The sequence below is a fragment of the Cicer arietinum genome, chromosome 3 (genome assembly GCF_000331145.2).
Source record: "Cicer arietinum cultivar CDC Frontier isolate Library 1 chromosome 3, Cicar.CDCFrontier_v2.0, whole genome shotgun sequence".
Taxonomy (NCBI): Eukaryota; Viridiplantae; Streptophyta; class Magnoliopsida; order Fabales; family Fabaceae; genus Cicer; species Cicer arietinum.
Window position 1 is genome coordinate 43,397,630 of NC_021162.2, and position 5,199 is coordinate 43,402,828.

Genomic DNA, 5,199 nt, shown 5'->3' on the forward strand with positions numbered 1-5,199 from the left:
TTGTTAATTTTAGTTCTTTGATATAATGAAATGTTTATGTTCTTATTTCCTTGATTAAGTAGAGATTTTTCGTAGTTTTGCGTTGTTACTTTGTTTTAGTGCATTGCTGAATTTTGGTGAGGAATCATCATGACCTATGTGGAGTATTTCAGTCATATCTAGAGTTGTAGATGTCCAAATGGAGTCAAACCAAGTGAAAATGAAAGCTAAGATCCATAGCTACAATTTTCATGAATACACTGAAACTAAATACGAACTCCAAAGAGGAGACAAATGCACTAAACGCCAAATAGAAGATGTTGTGCGCTTGAAGCGCGCCCGAGGCGCATTTCCACAATTAGGCACTGAAGCTTCTGACATTCCGCGCCTGAAGCGCATTTCAGCATTAAAGACCTGTCGTTTCGCGCCTGAAGCACGTGACACACAACACTAACACATTAAAATTCGTTTTTCTCACTTTTTAGGGACTTTTTTTACTATTGGGAAGTGGGGAGACTTGTGCCTTAGTAGAGAAAATCAGAGACGCCTGTTCTTAACAACATTGAAGGAGTTTTATCAAGAATCATTCATGAATCCTTCTTGTAATTCTTCTTTAATCTCTATCTTTTCTATCTCTGTCATGAGTAATTAAACCCTATTTGTTAGGGATGAGTGTAACAAGATGAAACCCTTGTTTTTTCTGATTTGATTTCTAGCTATATGAATGAGTTTATTGAATTATTTTTCTCATATATGTGCTTAATGGTTATTATTTCTTGATCAACAATAAAATGTTCTATGACTCGTATTTTGAAACGGAAGTGGACTTTACGAATGCTTGAGATGAGAAATTCATGAATTTGTAGTATAGAGAAAGATGTAGGTCATGAAACCAATTAAATTAGTTGCAAAGACAATAGTTTAACAAAAGAATTCTTGTACGGTATGGCTTAGTTCTAATCTTAAATCCACTAAGGAATTAAGGGTTACTTTGGAATTAAAGGTTCTTCCATTAAGACATTAGGAAAAAAGTAATAAAGAGAATTCGATAATAATTTAATACAGGAATTCAATAACTAGGATCAAATTAGACACCAAGGTTGGATTCGAAGTGAAACTCATCTGTGACATTTTTCTTATTACAGAGGATCAATTTTATTACTGTTGTTAATTTTAAATATTATTTCAATCAATTTGGGAACTTTTTGTTCAATTTTAATAATTAAGTATAATTCGATAGTAAAACGCATTCCTTGAGTTCGACACTCGGTACTACCGTTTTAATTATTACTTGCAACGATTTAGTACACTTGCTGAAACACTATCTACCACCAACACTTAAGCTACGTCCAGTCCTCGAATTGAAGGATTTAAACCACTAATTCACAAACTTAATCACACTTCCATCAAACACCTATTAGTCAACCTGATTGTGTTCAAGTCTTCTCGACCTTCTAGCTTAGTACTGTCAAGCTGTTGAGGGATGCAAACATTATTGGGATAGGTTACAAACAAAATGTGTTTAAGGGTTTTATGAATACCTCTCACAAGAATGTGTTTTCAAAGTTGTAATCTTAGAAAATATTTCTTAGCACTTAGAAAAGCACTTTTAACATCTTTTTGAAATAATGTAATGTTAATATTTGCAGAAAAAGAAAGTAGGATACAAATAGATTCTAATTTGGCCATTGGAGCAAATATCTCAATGTAATCAATACTCTTTTTTTGACTGTAGACTTGTGCGACAAGTCTTTCTTTGTTTGTAACCACTTCACCTTTTTCATTTAGCTTGTTTCTGAAAAACTACTTGGTTCTAATAATGTTCTTCTTTGGTCTAGGTACTCGATCCCAAACATCATTCCTCTTAAATCCATTTAACTCTTCTTGCATTGGAAAAATCTATTCATCAGTTTCCAATAATTCAGCAATAGAGGTAGACTCAATTTATGAGGGTAAGCAAAACAAAGTAGTTTCATTTAGTGATGATCTAGTCCTCAAAGGATCACTTGCACTTGTAATGATTAGAGTTTCAGGATGAGATGACTTCTAATTCTATCTAGATCTTCCTTATTCTTATCTTGAACATTTTTGATTTTATCATACTCATCCTCTGAAGATTTGTCTCTTCTGATTTGCTTGTGTCCTATGATTTTTTAGGTTCTTCTGATTTGTCTGCATCTGTTTCTTCTAGTTCCGATAAACCTGCACTATCATCATCTTTCTTTGACTTTTCAAGGTCAAATTCTTTGTTTTTAAATTTAACATGTATGGATTCTTCTATAATCCGAGTTTCCCTATTAAACACTCTATAAGCCTTAGATCTTTCAAAGTATCCAATGTATAAAATTTACCAAGGTTATCTTTAGTGTTCAACATATAACAAGTACATTCAAATTGTTTAAAGTAAGATACGTTAGGCTTTTTACCTTTCACAATTCATATGTTGTTTTATTCAATATAGACATAATTAAGAATTTATTTTGAATATAACATGTAGTGTTAATTGCTTTAGCCTAAAAGTGTTTTGCAACATTCATCTCATTTAACATGGTTCTGATCATTTCTTGGAGTGATATATTCTTTCTTTCTACAACTCCATTTTGTTTGGGTGTTCTAGGAGAGGAAAGTTGTGAGAGATTCGATTCTCATCACAAAAGCGACTATCACATTCTAAGAGACTCCATTCTCATAACAACCTCGTTATAAAAATGACTATCACATTCTAACAAAAACACTTAGAAAATATTTCTCATTTGAACAAGTGTTTCTCTCTTTGAAATCTAAGATGAATTTTAAATTTTGAGATGGAGTTCTTCTACTCTTTTCTGATTTTTCGATGATCTTTTTCTTCTTCTTCAGCCTTGAGTATCTATTTATAGATAAAATTAGGGCTTCAATTTAGTCATTGTTTAATTCTCAATTGTATCTTTATTCCTAGATTGTGAAGTAGAGAAGTTGATTTACAAGGAAAGGGGTCTGAATTGTAAATTTCCCTATTTAAAAATTTCCTGAAAATACTTAAAAATTCAACTCAAGAATGATCTTGGTTAAGAAAATAGAAAACAAAGAACGTTCTTGGTTTTTACTAGAAAACGAAGAACGTTCTTGGTTAGCTTATAATCAGAAATTCAGTTTATGTTTTTAACTTTAAATGATTAATCAGACTTAATAAATAAGGATATAAGAGAAAGAATACCACACACGGATGTATCTTGGTTCACCCAACTCGGGCTACGTCTAGTCCTCACAACTGTGAGATTTTTCACTAAGTGTTCAAAACAAAGAACCTTCTTGGTTTTATAACCTAGCTCAGATCAACCTTGATCTGTTACAAAGTTTAATCCTTTCTACCTAGAAAGAGACTAATCAGGTCACCTATCAACCTTGATATGATTTTTTTTACAATCTACTCAAACTATACTAAACTCTTATAGTTTGAGTTTTACAGTAATGATGAGATTGTCTTGATAGAATCTGAGATGTCTCAACTCTTGTTTGAGATTCGATTTTTTTACAAAGAGTTCAGTACAAAATAATAGAGTAATGAAAACTGATCAGACTGATTCTTCTTTGAGTAATGAGAGAGTTTTAAGTATGTGAATGTGAATTATTTTATGAGACTTGTTAGCACTTTAACTTCTGCATTTTCCCTGAGCATTGTCCTTCCTTTTATAGGAGTTTTAAAGCATTTAATAATGGTCAAAAGATCTGTTGGTAGTGATATTTCAGTTTTGACCAAAGCATTCTAGCCTTTGAACACTTTTGAATTCTATTGATTGGGTTTAGTTCTTCGATTTTTTATTAGAACTCTTTTGAGTTTGATTATCCTTTGTGCTTTAGATATGCTTGTTAATGTCTCTGATTTGATCTTTTGATTATGTCAAAATAGCTTGGAGAATGATGATGAACTTCTGCAGAATGTTAATGAAAATTCTGGAGATTGATAATCAATCTGGAGTCCTAGTCTTTGAACTTTATGGAGATTGATAATCAATCTAGATGTCTTGTACATTTAAATATCATTTATATTTCACTACGCGAAAAAACACATTTTACAACGCTTTTTTTAAGCCATTTACAACGCTTTTTCAAAAAAATAAGCGTTGTAGTATCTAGCGTTGTAAAAAGATACAACTGCGCTTTTTAAAATAAAAAAGCGCTATAAAATATGTTGATATATCGCGCTTGTTATGCACCTATTACAACATTTTTATTGCGCGCTTGTTATGCACCTATTACAACGATTTTTTGAGAAAGCGCTGTAAAAGGTGCAAACAATAGATGCATAATTATGCACCTATTACAACATTTTTTTGAGAAAGCACTGTAAAAGGTGCATTCAATATAACAATATTATGCACCTATTACAACGCTTTTTTGAGAAAGCGTTGTAAAAGGGGCATTCAATATAGCATTATTATGCACCTATTACAATGCTTTTTTGAAAAAGCGTTGTAAAATGTGCATTCTTATTTTAGTTTTATTAAAAAAACACTATAAATGAAATTTTTAAAAAGCGCTTTTTGTTTTTTTGTGGCATTTTTTTAGAAAGCGCTGTCTTTTAATTTTTTTTTTCCAATATCATTTTCATCTAGAATCAGTTTACAATCAACACACAACAAAACAGAACTACATAACTTTATAATTTAACTTTATAACTTTACATATTTACGCAATTAGTTAACAACATATTCATATACATATTCACATATTGACAACAACACATAACTATATACATATTCATATAACTACATATTCACAACTTTACGAATGTGCCCTATTCATATAACTATCAGAACTACACATAACAGAACTACCATATATTCATATAACTATCCCTTGCAGCATGCCATTTCCCAGCAAATCAAATAATTTTCATTTCAATCACATACTGACACCAGTCTTCCTTTATTTCAATTAGATCTCTTTTAGAGTATGTTGGACTGGAATTGTCAAAGTACTGTGCGATATAAAAATTGAACAAAAATAAGTTAGAATCAAATATATACATAGTTTATATATGAAAATCAAATAATGAAAATATTGTACCGTTCTTGGGATTATAGTTTGATTCATATCAACAATCTCCTTCATGAATCGCAATATATAGTACCCACAGTCGATGTTGTTAGTTTGACGAGGGCATTATAAAATAAAACATAGAAGTCAATAAATATTTGTGCATTGATTGTAAATGAAATTTTAAAGGCATATATTTCA